This window comes from Cupressus sempervirens, chromosome 8, assembly GCF_028749045.1.
Source record: "Cupressus sempervirens isolate cs-2001-9-10 chromosome 8, ASM2874904v1, whole genome shotgun sequence".
Taxonomy (NCBI): Eukaryota; Viridiplantae; Streptophyta; class Pinopsida; order Cupressales; family Cupressaceae; genus Cupressus; species Cupressus sempervirens.
The window spans coordinates 223,031,724-223,050,645 of NC_143125.1; the positions used below are offsets into that span (position 1 = coordinate 223,031,724).

General features: G+C 36.5%; 1 pseudogene; it reads right to left on the reverse strand.

Annotated features, from left to right (window-relative positions):
* The window catches only part of LOC149542296 (uncharacterized), a 177,826-nt pseudogene that overhangs the window by 98,684 nt on the left and 60,220 nt on the right, over positions 1-18,922 (reverse strand).

Genomic DNA, 18,922 nt, shown 5'->3' on the forward strand with positions numbered 1-18,922 from the left:
ATGCTCCATCTTTTATAGGGACTTCATACCCTTTCTTCCTTAGGCTCGCGCTCAACATGTTCACTTGTACTACTTGCCTCATGATCTCCACGAGCTTGATCATATCATCTGGATACCTAGGCAGCTTTAGTGGGAATCCATCACTTCTGGACTGAATCTCCGCTCTGGACACCCTTGGAGCTCCCTGCAAATCCTCATGGTGAATGCATCATTTACTCAGATGTATTTTGCATAACTATTCTATAATTACAAGCATGGGTAAAACTTATAACTTTTTACATTATTAGGAAAATTTGTAATTCTAGGGAGTCTTGGTCACAATCGAATAGAAGCCAACATGTATATCAAGAAAGAGGACATATAAAATGAATTATAAAACTTACCTGCACTGAGAGCCCTAGAAAGTTTTTCACTGACCTCATACACCCAGTCAATATACTATGTGTCTAAGCAAATAACTTGCACCAAATAGAAGTACTGCTCTACAAAATTAAAAGCTTCTACCTCACCTTTGAGTCGATGCAATAGAACCAAAATGTCAACAATTTTTGGTTTGAGGTCTATGCCAAAGAGTTTTAGGTACTTCACTCTTAGCTCCCCTTGGCTTTTGAAACCAAGACTGCATGATCTCCCTCCTCCAAACCATCTTCTTCATAGAGAACTAAGACATGGCTCCACTCATCATCAAATTAGAGAACTCCTCTCATTCTAGAATCTGCAAGCAATTCACTACGGCTTGATGATCAATTGAAATCAACACTGTTTGATCAAGCAATAGAATTTTCTTTGTATCCATGTTGTAATGATTGATGCATTCCAAAATCAACTTTGGGGCTTGTACTGCTACAGGAAACCCAACTGCTTCCACTAATCCACTTCCCCGAAGCTTCTTTGTTATGGGATGGATTGGCTCTAGTCTCAATCTCCTTTGAAAATCTTGCATATCATAGGAATGGAGTGAAGTATCTATGATAGTCAACCACACTGACTTAATTCCACCCAATCCATCGAAGCTTGCAAATCTTGTTGGCATTTTATTTGATGTATGATAGTACAAACCCAAACAGTTGCACCTGACACAAGAAGCAAACTCTATAACTCATAAAATTACTTGAAAGCACTATTTAGTACAACAATATAATAGTAAAATGGGAGTTTGAAAATCTATTACTTTCCTCTTTATAAAATAACCTTAGATTTTCCCGTTGAATTTCATAAATCACACCACATGAGCAAAATTAAGGGTAAGTCCATTGGATTGTTGGATGTAAAGATTCTAACAAATTTATCTTTGTCTTTTCACTATTTTTTTTGGCTCAATGGTAACTCTCATTAATTACTGATTTACTTCTCGTTTCATCCACCTTTCGAAAAAATAGGAACAAAGTACTTCCTTGGGAAAAATTCACTTAGGTCAATTCTACTTGCAAAAACCTAATCAATCCGCTAATTTGCTTCTATTTACTTGCCCAAAATAATTTGCAATCAAATCACATACCTAGCATGCTTGCACGAATGACTTTCTTTGAAATGTGGAAAAGAGCCTTCAAGGGTAGAAAATCCACCAGAGGAGAAGCTACTTTTGAATTTTCTATCGATGCTTATCCTGCTCATCCTAATGAGCTCTGAGTAATTTCTGCTATGAAAACTTGATGATATTTGAATGATCTAACCATTATATGGCTTACATACCCTTGTTTCAGCCTACAAGTAGCAGCTATGGATCTTTGCAAAGTTTTACCTTCTAGGTGTGAAAACCCACAATGGAGAAGAAGAAACTTGTTTTTCTGCCAATACTCATTGTTTTACTTCCTCTGCCTTACTCACTTTATTTTAAGCCTTCAAAAAACATAAAATTGACTTCAAAAGTGAGGGGTGGGGCCCATTAGCTTTCTCAATTCCTTTACATATACCTTTTTGGAAAATTGATTACTAACTTTGAAGTCTGCCATGGAGAAGGTCTTTTTTGGTTTTTTGCCAATGCTTATCTCGATCATCTTCAAATCTTTAAAATGGTTCTCACTGTGAGATCATGACATCACTTGAATGATCTTTTCTTAGCATGATTCACTTTACTTCAATGAATCTCACAAATAGCATTTGCTAGTCTTTGCAAAAATTTTCCTTTGGGGTGAGAAAACCTATCAAGGAGAAGTTGGAAGTTGATTTTCTGTTGATTCAATTTTCTTTAACTCTAGATCAAATGAGCTACATGAAATCAAAAGATGTAGCACAAATCAAGAATCTCCATCGAGGATGGCTCTAAACTACCCCTAAGACTCATGACAACCAAGAAATACCCATCTAGGCTATATGTGATATGGGAGAAGGGAAAAGATGAAAACCTATTGGAGAAACTCAACACCAAAGAAGAAAGACCTATTGACCCGACTTGACAGAACATGACATTAGTTCACTATCCACTTTGCAAAATTTGTATATGGTGAAAAGTGGAGCAATAGCTAGCTTTGACTGGGGACTTGGGTAGAGTATGCCCAAGCAAAGGGACTTAGAATCTCTGGTTTCGCAGAAGAAAAATAAAAGGTGGCAACAAAACAAACACAAAACAAAACAAGAAAGGAAAGGAAAAGAAAAATCAGAAAGGGAAGGCTAACTAAGACACAAATGACACTAAGTCTAAGTATGGTACATTACAGGGGTTACCTATTTTCAATTTGAAACTCGGTAGAGCTTGAGATCTTGACCATTATAAGTCAGGGGTAGTACTTCACCATCTTCATATGCTAGTTTGAAAGAGTTGTTCTCGAATGCCTGTTGAATTCTAAACGGGCCTTTCCATAGAGCATCAAAATTTTTATGCATTCTTTTTGGGGCCTTTCTTTTGTCCCAAAGTAGCACACTATCTCCTACCATGAATTTCCTTGATCTTGTTCTTTTATCAAATAGTTCTTTTACTCGCATTTGGTGTTGTGTGATATGATCAACAATTTCCATCCTTTCTTCTTCTAGTTTACTTAGATATAGGATTCTCTTTTCTAGACCATCCTTATAGACATCATCTTCAATTACTGTTCTAAGTTTGCTTGTGGCCAATTCCAATGGAAAAGGTAGATTAGCTTCAGTTCCATAAACCAGCTAAAAAGGAGATATCTCGATTGCCCTCTTAGGTGTCACTCTGTCTGCCCAGAGTGCCTCATGAATCTTTTTTATGCCAATTCTTTTGGTTATTTGACACTAGTTTCTTTACAATATTGATCAAGTTCTTATTGCTAGATTCTACCTAGCCATTCCCTTGAGGGAAATAATCAGATGAATGTCTGATGGTGATCCCATACTCAAAACAAAAATCAATAATTTCAATTGAAGAAAAATAGGATGCATTATCCATCACTAACTTAATGGGAACACCAAACTTGACCAAAATTTTTTCTTTAATGAATTAACATACCACCTCAGAAGTAGTCTTCTTTGTAGCCTTAGCTTCTACCCACTTGGTGAAGTAGTCGGTTGCAGTTATGATATATTGATGACCAGTAGTGGATGCAGGAGTAAATGGACCAATGAAATCAAAGCCCCATTGCTGAAAGGGTCCTTCAATGATAACAGGTCTTAGTGGTAGTGTAGCTAATTGAGGGCATCCAGAAAACATTTTACACTTTTAACAATTTTCTACCCATGCATATGTATCTTTGAACATCCCAGGCCAGTAACATCATTGCCTTAGTATTTTGAAAGTTGTAACTAACAAAGAGAAGTGTTCTCCACAGGCCTCATCATGAAATGCTTTCAACAGCTTCTCTTGTTGTGACTTATCTACGCACCTCAGGAATGTACCATCAATAGCCTTTTTGAAAAGCTTGCCATCCCAAATCACATACTTGGCCACTTTTAATCTAAGATGTCTTCTTTTTTTTGTATTCAAACCTTCTAGACATTCACCATATGTTAAAATAGAAGAAATTGTTTTGAACCATGAATCATAGAGACCTACTGCTAGCACCAGTTGCTTCTCATTCAATCCTTCTAATTCTCCAGTAGTTTTGTTTTCTGCAATTGCTCTGCATAGAGCATTTCCTCTTATCAGATTGGTAGATTTAATCTCAATATCATATTCTTGTATCTTTTCCACCCACACTCCTCTAACATTGCAACCTAATTCTTGTTGTGCTATTACACTTTTTAATGCTGTGTCTGGGATGAAGACAACAAAGTATGAATGTAAGATATAGAAATAGAAATTCTTATGTGCTCTGAGTACTTCATAAGCATGTTTTTCAATTTGTGAATATTTTAGTTCATGATTTTTCAAAGGTATGCTCATAAAAGAAATGGGAGCTTATATTCCTTCATCATTCTCCTGCACAAGAATAGCTGATAATGTACGTTTCGAAGCATAGCAATAAATAATAAAATCTTGCTTGTAATTTCAATGACATTGCACAGGGGCATTAGCAATAGCAATTTTTATACTTTAAAAAGCTTGCTTGCCTTCTTCACTCCATTTGAAACTTGAATTTCCTTTCATCATATCTATTATATGCTTAGTAGTTTCTGCAAAATCAGGAACAAACCTTCTAAGGAAATTCACTTGGCCAAAGAAAGATTTAACTCCTATTTTGTTTATAGGTAGGCTTAGTCTCTAGATGGCCTCTACTCAGTCAGGATCAATTTTAATGCCTTCCTATGACACTATATGTCCAAGTAGTTTTCCTTTAGTTACACATAAAACTAACTTTTTTGGGTTGAGAGAAATCCCATGCTTTCTACATCTTTGTAACACTCTTCTCAGATCCTCCATTTGGTCTTTCCATTTTTTGGAAAACATAGTGAGATCATCTAGGTATATGACTATTATCTGATCTTTCATATCAACGAAGGCCTCACTCATACATCTTTGGAAGATAGCCCCAGTGTTGATTAGTCTGAAAGGCATCCTGTGATATGCAAATGTACCCCAAGGAGTTGTGAATTCTATTTTATGTTGAGCTTTCTTCTCTACTTTGACCTGGTTATATCCTAAAAAGCCATCAAGCATAAACATCATCTTAGATCCTACAACTATTTGTAACAAATGGTCCATGTTTGGGAGAGCGAAATTATCTTTGAGAGATGCTTGATCCAAATTATAGAAATCTACACAAATCCTTATCTCTCCATTCTTCTTCTTGACAGGCACTATGTTGGCTATCCAGGTAGAGTGATGGATAGGATAAATGATTCTTTCTTTTAAAATTTTATCAACTTCTCAAAAAATGGCATCTACAACCTTCATATTATAGTTTCTTTGCTTTTTCTAGAAAGGTACTACATCTAGCTTGAGAGGAATCTAATGTTTCACCTCCTCTCCTTTATAACTCTTCAGGTCTTCATAGCTCCAAGCGAAGACATCTCTATATTCTTCGAATAATTTCTTTGTAGTTTCTCTCTCTTCAGGAGTACAACATTTTCCAATATTACTCATTTTGGGACCATGGTTATCTCCAATGTTCAACCCTTCATATTCACCCATCGTCGGTCCCTTTTCTGTTCTTTTCTGCTTAACATAAGCATCATGTTTGTTAAATAACTTTTCCAGAGCTACAAAATAAGGGGGAATAATATTGCTTTTCAGTCAAACCTCACCACTTTTGTTATGTTCATCATCCTCATGAGACTTAGATTCAAAACTAGCCTTATCATTTTCAAGAAATAGCTGCAAACTCTTATCATCATTAAAGACTTGCCAGGATTCTACGTTATCTGGGACAGCAGATCAATATATAATTTCAATTTGATATTTCTTATCTTTAAAGTATGGATGTGGGAGTAAGAAGGAAGCAGAGACTGCAAGTGAGTTGGCCTTTGTATTCATTTCTCTTGGCATAGCTTTAATGGAGAAGGAATCCAAGCCTTCTATCTCATCCCACACCCTATTCTTGTAATTCTTCAGTTTATGATTCTTCATTGAGTACTATCCTTTGATTTGTCTCACAATCAGCTCTGCATCACCTTGTACTTTTAAGACTGTTATCCCTCTTTCTTTTGTTGTGACTATCCCCAATATTAAAGCTTAGTATTTTGCTGTATTATTTGTGTTACCAAATTCTAATTTGAAAGCTAAGGGTTCAGCTTCTCCTTCTAGGGATATCAATACTGCACCAACTCCAAACCCTAAGGAAGCACAACTTCCATCAAATTCAAGTGTCCATATGCCTGGTACATCTTTTTTTTCATTAGGGGTTTTATCATCTTGATTTTCATCTATTTGCTTCATCGAGCCTTCTTCAGTAAATAACATATAATTAGCGAACTCCAATTCTTGATATAAAATTTGAGCTTTGGGATCATCCGATTTCAAGACTATGAATTTTTCTTTTTCCTCAAGTTCTAACTTGACCTTTTTATTACCAATAGGTATCACAGCTTGGGACCAGTCCAGCTTAATTTCTCCTCCTAAGTCTTGGTAGAAACTTCTACTTAAAAGAAGTCCATAATTGGCAGAAATATCAACTACTAGAATAGTTAGCAGGAGTTTCTTTTCTAGAAATGAGGCTAGAGCTACTTGTGCATCTTTAATTTGTCCAAGCAAAGGAACTTGTTTGAAATCCATAGAATAACATCTCCCATGCACTTTAGTAAGATTCATCCCCAAGGCTTTAGCTATGGAATATAGTATAACATTATCTGATGCACCTGAATCTATTATGCAATTATTGAGTTTACATCCATTAATATATAATGAAATATAAAAAGGTTCAGGCTTCTATCCAAGGAAGGTTGCTAAAATAGTAGAATCTTCTTGATTAAACAAGCCAGATGTTAAGGTTTCATCTTCAATTTCAATAGTCACATTATGATTCAAGTCTAAGGTAACTCCTTTACATTTATCCACTAATCTCTTTAGCTCAGAAGGATGCATCTTTAAATAATCAATAGTGGAAATTTGAACCTTTAACTTTTCACAAAATTGAATGAAATGAAAAGATGTATGGTCCTTACCTATGTGCAGAGTGGATATTTCCTAATTAGTATGCACTTTAATCATAGAAGTACTAGAGGCATCTTTGTGAGTATGACTAGAGGTTTGATTCTTCAATCTTTATACACAAGTAAGTACTATGTATGAGGTTCCATCAATAGTTGCATAAAACTCACCTTTTGATTCAAAATCTAATTCATATTCTAAAAATAAATTTCCAAAGTCACCATTTGAATAGGAATCAAGTTCTAAACATGGAGCTACAATATTTAATTCATTAGTAGATAGAAATTGCTTCATACGAATGGTCTCTGGACAATTCTCACTGTCATGATCTATAGTTAGATGAAAGATGCACATATTCCCCTTTTTTGGTGCTACTTTGATTTGCAACCTAGGTTGTGAAACTGTAAGCTACAGAAATATACTTTCATTGCTTCTACTTGGTGAGTTTTGGTAGTTTCGTTGATAACAATTATTGAATCCGGGTAACTACTTTTTCATTGCTACTAACTCATTAGACAACTTCTAGATCATTTCTTTTGATGATGTGATATTACTAGAACTCCCTTTAGTTTGAAGTTCTCGTTTCCATTTTCCCACAAAAATTTGGTCATCTTCACATTCAATAGATTTCTTCTATGCGTCAGCTAGATCAGTAGGGCATGCTCTTCTTATATCATAATTGATGTCTAGAGGCATAGCACTAATAAAGAAAGTTTTTAAATTGCTAGGTGTGGGTCTATCAGTAGTAGGAATTCTGCTATTAATCTTATTGAAGTTGGCAACAAAATCCCTCATGCTCATAGTTGGTTGCTTCTTAATTGAAGTCAACTATGTTAGCAAGGCATGTTCATCTTCCGTAGTCTTGAATCTAGCTTCAAATTCAGTTCTCATCATGTCCCAGTCTATTATTGAACCATCAGCTAAATGATAAAACCAATCTGATCCATTATTTTTAAGGGTCTCTACAAATAATCGTACAGTGATATCTTCATGTCCCACCCCGAATATATGGGTAGCTACAAAGAATGCTCTAATGTGTTCATCTGTTGTGATTTTCCCATCACCTGATAATTTAGGAAAGTTCTTCCTTGAACTAGCCAGAAGTGGATGATAAGCATTTAGTGCTAGTGGTCCTGTTGTCATGGCCCATGGAGCAGCCATGATTGTTCTAGTAGTATATGGTAGAAAGTTAACAACTAGAGGTATAGTAACTCTGTGAAGTGCTAGCACCTAACAAGTGGAATGTGAAGTGCTAGCATCTTGACTTCTGATACGAGAAGGGGTTCTACTCTAAATTTACCTTCACCTTTTTGTTTTGGAACTTCTAAGATAGGAAAATTGAGCTTTGTTAATTTATCAAGAGTGGAATCTTGCCCACCCTATTTCTTGGTACTTTTGAGGAACCTAAATTGTTCTAGGATGCAAGGTCTGATTTAACTCTAAGCTTACTATCTTAATTGTCTTTCTGCTCTCCAAATATCTCTCCTTTGAACAACTCTTTCAAAAGCTTCAACTCTTATTTCTTCTTCCTCTAATATCTGGCTAGTATTATGATAATGTTCAGTGCTCCTTCTGTGCCTCCAAACAAATGTGATAAGAGATGAAATTATATCCTCTTGGTCATCTTGAAAACCAAGGTTAGGTTGGAGCATTGGGATTATGCTTTCATGAGGTAGTACCATTTTTCCTCATGACATAGGCTTTTTGATCAAGCGACTGTTCGTGTCCCCACCAGAGTCGCCAAAAATATGTTGGTAAACAAATTTGTTCTTCTTATTTTCTATGAGAATATGACTCTTAATACCCATATTATGAACAATATCTATTCCCAATAGTCTAAAACCCATTTTATGGTTATTGGATTTTCTCTGAATTGGTAGGTACAACTCCCTGTATGAATAATCTTCAATGAATTATGTTTGTTCCCACCTACATAATTTGGGGTATGCTCTTAACCAAAGAGTAGGAGAGGAAAACCAAATTAAGCCTAACTAGAACTTAATTTAGGCAAGAAAATTTTCTCAATATCGAAACAGGTTTATGTATCCACACTTCTTATGAATTCATAAATCTATCTACACAAGACTAAAATAATTTGAAATCTAAATTTGAATTACAACTAATGAATCGGGAAAACTAACATAATCCTTTCATCAAATGAAATATAAAAATACTTATTACATCCATTTGTATTCCAGAAAATAGGGGAAATGAAACTCTGTTCTTTCTTAGTTCTCTGTAATGCAGAAAGGAAATGCTAACTAATTATAGTACCTACTAGAATGGAAAATGATTGAAATGAAGTGCCATTCATACCAAAAAATTTTGACCTTTGATTAATCATTGAATTTCATACATATAGGATTTGAGAGATGACTGTTACAATGGGAATTTCATATTAGGATAAACCATGGACAAAAATAAAAACTACATGCAAATATAACCAATAACAGAAAATAATAGAACACACAAAAATGAACACAAGGCACCGAGATTTAACGTGGTTCACCCAATCCTTGGGCTACATCCACCAAACAGCAAGTCCAATCTTATTACAATCCAGTGATTACAACCTGATTACAATCCGTAATCCCTTATAGCTCAATACTGCCGCAAGAACCAATTTTGTATCACCACATATGAAAAATACCAGACCCTAAGCCCTTTTATACAAGTATTAAACCACTTTAGGGTTATAACATGTCGGCCATATGTCGGCCATAATATGTCGGCTACCATGTCTGCTATTGCCCAAAAAAAAATTTCCTGATCAGTCACCACAATCTAACAATCTTCCACTTGGGGACTAATCAGGCTCCACACTAAACAACAATCTCCCACTTGGAGGCTGATCCTATAGCAATACCACTACCACATGGGGCTCCCACTGGATCAAACCATTCTGGACTCTACTATTCTTTTATTCATGTTCAGTCTAAAAGACCAACCGAAGCTGAAGAGGACTTCAGCTTCTCCCTTGTTACAACCTTTGTCAACATATTTGCTGGATTGTCATTGGTATGTATCTTCTCCAGCTTTAACTATCCATCCTCCAAAATTGACCGAATGAAATGGTACTGCAACTATATGTGTTTGGTCTTAGAATGCAGAGCTGAATTCTTAGCAAGATGAATGGCACTCTAACTATCTGTGAACAAATAATTATCCTTTTGAGGATGTCCCAATTCTTCCAAGAAGAACTGAAGCGATATCATCTCTTTGGCTACCTCTGTAGGAGCAACATACTCTGCCTCTGTGGTGGAGAGAGAATTAATCTTCTATAACCTAGAAACCCAGCTCACGGCTGCCCCACCAACAGTAAAGACATAACCTGTAGTACTCTGCCTAGTATCAATATCTCCAGCCAAATATGAGTCAACATAGCCTTGTAAATCAGTAGTAGAGCGCCCAAAGTGTAAACACTTATTGGATGTTCCTCTCAAATATCTGAGAATCCACTTGACAGCATTCCAATGCTCAAAACCTGGATGACTCATATACCTGCTAACGACTCCCACTGAATGTGCAATATCTGGCCTAGTGCATACCATAAGATACATCAAACTTCCTACAGCTGAAGCATAGGGTACCTTGGACATCTTATCCTCCTCTTCCTATGTCTTGGGACACATCTCCTTAGTCAATTTCAAATGACCAGGTAAAGGTGTGCTGACAGCTTTAGCATTCTCCATAGAGAAACGTTGCAACACCTTCTCAACATAATCAGCTTGAGATAGCGTCAATGTTTTGTTCTTCCTATCTCTGCAAATCTTCATACCAAGGATTTGTTTTGCTGCCCCCAAATCCTTCATAGCAAATGCATGTGCTAATTGGCATTTCAACCCCTTAATATGATCCATGTTAGACCCAGCTACAAGCATATCATCAACATATAAACATAAAATAATGTAGCTATCATCATCCAACCTCTTAAAATAAACATAGTAATCTAAATGACACCTATTATATCCATGCTCATGCATAAAACTATCAAATTTCAGATACCATTGCCGAGGTGCTTGCTTCAAGCCATATAAACTTTTCTTCAATTTGTACACTAAGTTCTCCTTACCTTTGACCTCAAAACCCTGTGGTTGAGCCATATATATTTCTTCATCCAAATCACCATGAAGAAAGGCTATTTTAACATCCATCTTCTCTAAATGCAAATCTTCAGTAGCCACAAGACTTAAAACAGTACGAATAGAAGTCATTTTAACAACAGGAGAAAATATCTCATCAAAATCAATTCTCTTTTTCTGTGCAAATCCTTTTACAACGAACCTGGCCTTAAATCTTTTCTTACCTCCTTCCTCTTCTTTCAACCTGTAAACCCATTTATTCTGTAAAGCCTTTTTACCTGCAGGCAACTTGCACAAATCCCATGTCTTATTTTTTAGCAAAGAGTCCATTTCATCTTTCATTGCAGACTCCCACTGAATCTTAGTATCCACCTGCACAGCTTCATCATAACTTTCAGGTTCACCAGCATCAGTAAGTAAAATAGAATACAAAGAGGGAGAAAATCTTTGTGGAGGTCTAATTTGCCTTGTTGACCATCTAACATTCACTGGTGTGTATGGTATTTGTTGTTGCAGTTGTTGCACATCATGAGAAATGGCTGGAACATCAGCTTTTGGAGTATCATCCAGCACTACATAATCATCTTCTTTCTTCTCATGTTACTGCAACAGATCTTTGTACAACACTTTCTCATTGAATATGACATCCCGACTTCTAATAATTTTAAGATTTTCAAAATCCCAAAGCCTATAACCAAATTCATTAATGCCATATCCAAAAAAGACACATTTCTTTGATTTAGCTTCTAGCTTGGTTCTATTTTCAAAGTCTATATGAGAAAAACCTTCACAACCGAAGGTCTTGAGAAAAGAATAACTCACCTTCTTACCAGTCCATGCTTCCTCTGGAATACCACATCCCAAAGGAGTAGAGGGATCTCTATTAATCAAATATACTACAGTATTGATAGCCTCCGCCCACATGTGTAAGGGCAACCCAACATGCAACCTCATGCTCCTTGCGTGCTCCATTATAGTCATGTTCATGCGTTCAGCCACTCCATTTTCCTGTGGAGTCCTTGGAACAATTTTTTGTCTACGAATACCATTAGTGGAGCAATAATATTCAAATTCATGACTACAATACTCACCACCATTATCAGATCTGAGACATTTTAATTTCTTACCAGTCTCATTTTCAACCAAGCATTTCCATTTCTTAAAAGTTTGAAATACATCAGATTTTTGTCTAAGGAAATAAACCCATACTTTTCTAGTTGCATCATCAATAAATGTAACATAATAATTAGAGCCACCAAGGGAAGATACCTGGGCTGGTCCCCATACATCTGTATGCACAAGCTCTAATTTCTTCTTTTTGTTCTTCTTCCCTGTCTTTACAAAACTCACTCTCTTTTGTTTTCCATACACACAACTTTCATAGAAATCCATATTCACACATTTTAGACCTGGTAAAACTTTCCTTGAATGAAGTACTTTCATACCTTTCTCACTCATGTGCCCAAGTCTATTGTGCCATAGTGCTGTATCAGAATCTACAGCAGCTATTTGTTCTCCCTGCTCAACTGTAGTAATTGTTCCTGAATATTCATTTTTCTCTGAAACAATCAAAGTAGAAGGAACAATATGACCTGTACAAAGATATAAGGTGCCTACTCTCACACCTTTTTCTACTACAAGGGAACCTTTTGAAACCTTCCAATTTTTATCATTAAAAGTAACTACACAACCCTCATCACCGAGTTGCCCTGCTGAAATTAAATTTCTACTTAGTTTTGGAACATGTCTTACCTCATGTAGTAGCCAATGATTCCCATTCTGCAACTTAATCTTAATTTTTCCCTTTCCAACAATTTGATAGGGTTCATTATCCCCCAAATAAACAAGCCCAAAATCCCCTTGGACATAATCAATGAAATAACCTCTATGAGGTGTAATATGAAATGAAGCACCAGAATCTAAAACCCATGAATCATCAACACTCTCTAAAGATAGAAGCAAAGCATCCTCTTCGGATTTGTTACTTACCACATTTTCCTCCTTGTCTCCATCTGATTTATCTCCTTCATTTTTCTTTCGATTTCAACAATCTTTCTTTTTGTGCCCTAGTTTCCCATAGTACCAGCAATCATTTGGTCCTCTCGATTGAGACCTCCTCCCCTTTGACTTTACTCTTGTTTTCCCATGATTTCCAGAGTTACTTCCTCTTTTAGTCGTTCTACCCCTGCTTTGTACAATTAAAGCACTTCCTAATGTAGATCCACCTGAGGATTTTCTACGAGTTTCCTCACTTAAAATAACACCGATCACATCATCATATTTTAGGGTACTAGATCCAGGAACAGAATTACTCACCGCCATTACCAAGCCATTCTAGCTTTCAGGCAAAGAACACAAAATCAAGAGAGCCCTAATTTCTTCATCAAAATTGATACCCACAGAAGATAATTGACTAGTAATAGTATTAAACTCATTTAAATGATATGCAATAGATCCACCTTCTGCCATTTTCATATTAAATAAACGCTTCATGAGAAATACCTTATTTGAAGAGGAGGGCTTTTCATACAGTGTCGCTAGGGTTTTCATCAAATCTTCTGTCATCTTTGCTTTTGTAATATTAAATGCCACCGATGGTGCTAAGCATAATTGAATGCTTCTGAGTGCCTTTCTGTCCAAAAGATCCCATTCAGCCTTTGACATAGTTCCCTGATTCTTGGGTTTTCCTTCCAACGGCTTCCATAAATCATTCTGATATAAATAGTCTTCCATTTGCATCTTCCATAACTGGAAGTTCTGCCCATTAAACCTGTCAACCCTCAACTTACCCTCATCTGACATCGCTCCCACTCAATTGTGAGACTCCCACTTAACCATGAGACTTTCCTGCAGAGGATAACTGAAAGACAACCTTGCTCTGATACCACTTGTTAGGATAAACCATGGACATAAATAAAAACTACATGCAAATATAACCAATAAAAAAAGATAATAGAACACACAGAAATGAACACAAGGCACCAAGATTTAACATGGTTCACCCAATCCCTGGGCTACATCCACCAAACAGCAAGTCTGATCTTATTACAATCTAGTGATTACAACCTGATTACAATCTGTAATCCCTTACAGCTCAATACCGCCACAAGAACCAATTTTGTATCACCACATATGAAAAATACCGAACCCTAAGCCCTTTTATACAAGTATTAAACTGCTTTAGGGTTATAACATGTTGGCCATATGTCGGCCATAATATGTCGGCTACCATGTCAGCTACTGCCCAAAAAAAAAATTTCTCGAGGCGATGCCCCAAACCCCACTATTTATGAAGTATGTACAGTACTTTCCTGATCAGTCACCACAATCTAACATTTCAATTGGTTCATCTTCTGAATATGAAAAATGGCAAGATGCCAATTCGTCAGATTTCAAAATTTACAATAATTTGTAACATTTATATCAGAGAATAGAAAAGGAGTGTTAAATAAATCATTTAGAATTCTTTCCCTTTTCAATTTTTTCCCTATATGTTCAGGCAGCCACTATAACTGAGATCATCTCCTCATGACTAGGCACATGTACATTGGTGAATCTTAAGAGTCACTTTGAATGCTCCTGAGCCAACTCCTTTACTGCACCTAGCTGACTTGTTAACTCTCCAGTTGCCACATGCACACATCCACTCAGTGTCTATAACTCTACCACTCTATTTTGACTACTTGAAGTCATCCCAGAAAGGTTACTCAAGTATGTGGAGAATTTATTCTTCATTACTTCTATCTCAATGAGAGCCTTTCCTTGCCCACTGTTCTGTGGGTCAGTGTGTAATCCTTGTATGAGCTCAAATGCTCTATCTTGGATCTTCTTCAACTTCTCCTTTGTTTCTTTGATTCCTTCCTCTGCCTCTTGAATCATCTCCTACTTGAATTGCATGTTTTGAAGCCATTCGAATAGAGGCTCAGTTCCCTTCTTCAAAATCTTTGCTTCAACTACCTCTTTTTCCTTCATTTGGATGATCATATTTAGGAGAGAAATGTATTTGTTGCACCTTGCCCTTTCTGCAGCCAATGTGTTGTGATTAGAAGTGATATTATCCTTCTCAATTTCTAACCGAAGGATAACATTCCCAATTTGATCACTCAGAATAGCTCCATCTATACTAAGCTTCTCAATCCATTCTTTTCAAATCTAACCAAAATGCCTATCTTTCTAGATCAATGATATGAAGGCTTGTACCTCTTCTGCTTAAGGATTTTCAGTGTTAGGCACACTAGTGATAGTTGCCAACAGAACAACTAATTTTCGGATGAACCTTCTTAACTCCTCTATTTTTTCTTTCATTCTGACCTTTGATGACTTCAGATCCTCTAGTTGCCCTTCTATCACCTCATTACTCAATTTCCATAGGCCTACTTTTGTATCATGTCTAGCTTCTTCAAGATCAATTGAGTGTAGAGTGAAGTCCTCTAGCATCATATCTTCAATTCTCCCTGCCTTGTTTGGTTTTACTACCTCCATAGTTAGGTGCCCTATTTCTGGATCTTGTCCCAATATTGACAAGGTCTTCTGCTTTTTACTTTTTACTAAGGCAGATCCTAAGCGAACCACTTGAGATACAACATCCTTTAAAGGAACATTTTCATCTTTTCTTTTCCTCTTCTTCTCTGAAGTATCCTGAAGCCAAGACTCGATATTAATCACTTTGGAGGCTATTTTGAGTGATTCAATGTTGAACATTTTCTTCTTTACTAGAGTTTTTGTTGTTGTAGCTACAGAAAAGGGGGTCTTTGGATATTGAGAAAGGAGCAGAGATGAACCTAGAGCTTTCTCTTCTTCTTGAGCTTTCTTGGCAACTTTATCAGACTCGGTGGATTCACTACTACTACTTTTATCATCTCCAATCTCTACTATTTGAATAGGAGAACTAGTAGGCTTAAGAATAGGAGTGCTTATAGATGGAGTAGGGTTAAAATGGGGGGATAAGATAGGGGAAACATGAAGAGATGGAGTTGGAGAAGCTTGAGGAGATGGGGGGAGAGTAGCATGTAGAGATGAGACTCGAGCGGGAGATCCATCTTTCTGTTCCTTCATTTCCTTTTTAGCTTTAGCTTGGGCTCCAATAATTGGTAGTGATCCCCCTTGATAGGTTAGGGTTATTGGAAAATTCTTCTCCAGGGGTTGATCACCTCCACTTGCAAATTGAGCTACACCTTGAGCAGTTGTGGTAGTAGCACCAGGAATGGAACTCTGAGAGGAAGCTATGGTAGTTGTGGGTGTGGAAGCTTGAGTAGTTTTACTCCTACTCTGGCCTTTCTTAGCTATCCATTCAACCCACTTCCCAATCCTTTTGATTATTCTTGCCATCATGACATCAAAATCTTCTTCTATGTCAACATATGGTTCAAAACTAATGGGAGTATTCCTCAACTTAGTCAAATATGTATTGTTGTACATATTTTGACCATCATCTTCCAATCCCTCCACTTCTAAATTTATAGCATATGTCTTTACCTGATCAATTCTAAATTTGGCAAAGGCACGATCTCAACTCTCCAGTTCATTCTTACAATCTGCCTAATAATCTTCCATGGTTGTCACATGTTTGATTACGCTTCCAACTTGGAGCACATCTCTGGTATATCCATTAGGATCAAATAGGGGCCTTACTGCTTCATACTCTTCCAATTTGTATTTACTCTCAAATGTGTTGAGTATATTCTTTGCATCTAATCTAGTTTCACAACTATATGCTCCAAATTTTATAGGGGATTCATACCCTTTCTTCCTTAGGCTAGTGCTCAACACATTTACTTGTACTACTTGCCTCACAATCTCCATGAGCACAATCATATCATCTAGATACCTAGGAAACTTTAGTGGGAATCCATCAAATGCTGCAAGATGCAAATAAGAAAATGATGAAAATTGAATAAAATACCTGCCAAATTGATTGGTGGTTACCATCACTTCTAGACTAAATCTCTGCTCTGGACACCCTTGGAGCTCCTTGCAAATCCTCATGGTGAATGCATCATTTACTCGGATGTATTCTGCATAACTATTCTATAATTGCAAGCATGGGTAAAACTCATAACTTTTTACAATATCAAGAAAATTCTCAATTCTAGGGAGTCCCAACCACAATTAAAGAGAAGCCAACATGTATATCAAGAAAGAGGACATATAAAATGAATTATAAAACTTAGCTGCACTGAGAGCCCTAGAAAGCTATTCACTGACCTCATACACCTAGTCAATAGACTGCATGATCTCCCTCCTCCAAACCATCTTCTTCAAAGAGAACTTAGACATGGTTCCACTCATCATCAAATTAGAGAACTCCTCCCATTCTGGAATTTGCAAGCAATTCACTACGGCTTGACGATCAATTGAAATCAACACCATTTGATTAGGCAATATAATTTGTTTTGTATATGGGTTGTAATTATTGATGCATTGCAAAATCAATTCTATGACTTGTACTACTATAGGAAACCCAGCTGCTTCCACTAATCCACTTCCTCAAAGTTTCTCTATTATGGTATGTATTGGCTCTGCCCTCAATCTCCTTTGAAAATCCTACATATCATAGAAATAGAGTGAAGTATCTATGATAGTCGACCATGCTGACTTAATTCCACCCAATCCATCGAAGCCTATGAATCTTGTTGCCATTTTATTTGATGTATGATAGCATGAACCTAAACAGTTGCAACTGACACAAGAAGCAAACTCTGTAACTCACAAATTACTTGAAAGCACTATTTAGTACAATAGTATAATAGTAAAATGGCAATTTAAAAATCTATTACTTCCCTCTTTATAAAATAACCTTAGATTTGACCATTGAATTTCATAAATCATGCCACATGAGTGAAATTAAGGGTAAATCCATTGGATTGGTGGATGTAAAGGTTCTAACAAACTTATCTTTGTCTTTTCACTATTTCCATTGGCTCAACGGTAACTCTCATTAATTATCAATTTACCTCCTATTTCACCCATCTTTCGAAAAAACAAGAATGGAGTACTTCCTTGGGCAAAATCCACTTAGGTCAATTTTTCTTGCAAAAACCTAATCAATCCACTAATTTTCTTCTTTTCACTCACCCAAAATAATTTGTAATCAAATCACATACCTATCATGCTTGCAAGAATGACTTTCTTTGAAATGCGAAAAAGGGCCTTTGAGGGTAGAAAATATGCTAGAGGAGAAGCTACTTCTAAATTTTTTGATGATGCTTATCGTGCTCATCCTAATGAGCTGTGAGTAATTTTCGCTATGAAAACTCGATGATATTTGAATGATCTAACCATTATGTGGCTTACATACCCTTGTTTTAGCCTACAAGCAGCAGCTATGGATCTCTGTGGAGTTTTACCTTCTGGGTGCGAAAACCTGCAATGGAGAAGAAGAAACTTGTTTTTCTGCCAATACTCATTGTTTTACTTCCTCTACCTTATTCACTTTATTTTAAGCCTCCAAAAAACACAAAATTGACTTCAAAAGTGAGGGCTAGGGCCCATTGGCTTTCTCAATTCCTTTACATATACCTTTTCAGAAAACTAATTACTGACTTTGAAGTCTACCATGGAGAAGTTCTTTTCTAGTTTTTTGCCGATGCTTATCCGGATCATTTTCCAAGCTTTAAAATGGTTCTCACTATGAGATCATGACATCACTTGAATGATATTTTCTTACCATGATTCACTTTACTTTGATGAAGCTCACAAATAGCATTTTCTAGTCTTTGCAAAAAATTTCCTTTGGGGTGCGAAAACCCGCCGAGGAGAAGCCAGAACTTGATTTTCTGCCAATTCAATTTTCTTTAACTCCAGATCAAATGAGCTACATGGAAATCAAAATATTTAGCACAAATCAAGAATCTCTGTCGAGGATGGCTTTAAACTACCCCTAAGACTCATGACAACCAAGAAATACCCACCTAGG